This window comes from Ornithorhynchus anatinus, chromosome 1, assembly GCF_004115215.2.
Source record: "Ornithorhynchus anatinus isolate Pmale09 chromosome 1, mOrnAna1.pri.v4, whole genome shotgun sequence".
Lineage (NCBI taxonomy): Eukaryota > Metazoa > Chordata > Mammalia > Monotremata > Ornithorhynchidae > Ornithorhynchus > Ornithorhynchus anatinus.
In genome coordinates, this window is record NC_041728.1 from 80697671 (window position 1) to 80698682 (window position 1012).

Here is a 1012-nt window from a genome sequence, read left to right on the forward strand (position 1 = left end):
GCGCTGGGTTTACGTGACTGGGCAGAGGCAGGATTAGCTGTAAAAACTTCATCAAGAAAGAGACCGTAGATATCTTCTGAGATTCTAGAACAGCAAAATCTTCAGCACTGAATGGGAACTATAATACCTTTTTTGTATTTTCCCAGTGTTTTGTTCAAAGCAAGAGCCTAATAAATAATAAGGATAATAATCTAACAATGTATCACCCAAAGACTTAGTAACTTCAAAATGTATGAATATAGACTTCATGGGGAAAAATGTTTTTAATTAAAAAAGTAAACTTTTTATTCGTAATAGAAAGAAATATGTTTTATTAAATATCTGTGATAACCTGGGTGAACACTGAGTAAATATCCCATTTTATCTGGTTCTGAATTGATAGGTTGGTGATTTTGTTATTTACATATGCCAAATGGCTACAGTCTCATATGAGCAAAAAAGAGTTTTGAAAGCTTTCATATGGTTATCATTGTTTGAGAAAACACTCCCTAGGTGCATTTGTGTTCAACACATCTGCTCCATTTTGTCCTTATCTCTCTTAGAAACAAATTACACAGCAGGCCATGAAAGGATAGCAGCATGTTGAAAAATCAATTTGAACACTATCACACACACAGGCAAAAAAGAAATAGTCATTTGTAGACTATCCTCAAGAAATTAATATATCCGCACTGCCTTTCATAGTTTTGCAGTTATTTATCAACAGGCATATGTGTGTCTTATTTACTTTCTATTGAGTGTCAACACAGTGCTATAAAGATAATCTACTAGTAAATTATGATTGAAGGCTTCCAGATGTAAATGCATGGTATAATGGATAAAACACAGGCCTGAGAGTCAGAAGGTCAGGGGATCTAATCTTGGCTCCACCACCTTTCTGCTGTGTAACCTTGGACAACTCACAACTTCTCTGTGCCTCAGTTATCTCATCTGTAAAATAGGGGTTGAGTCTGTGAGCCCCATCTGGGACAGACCCCATCTGTGTCCAACCTGATTTGTTTGTATCCACCTC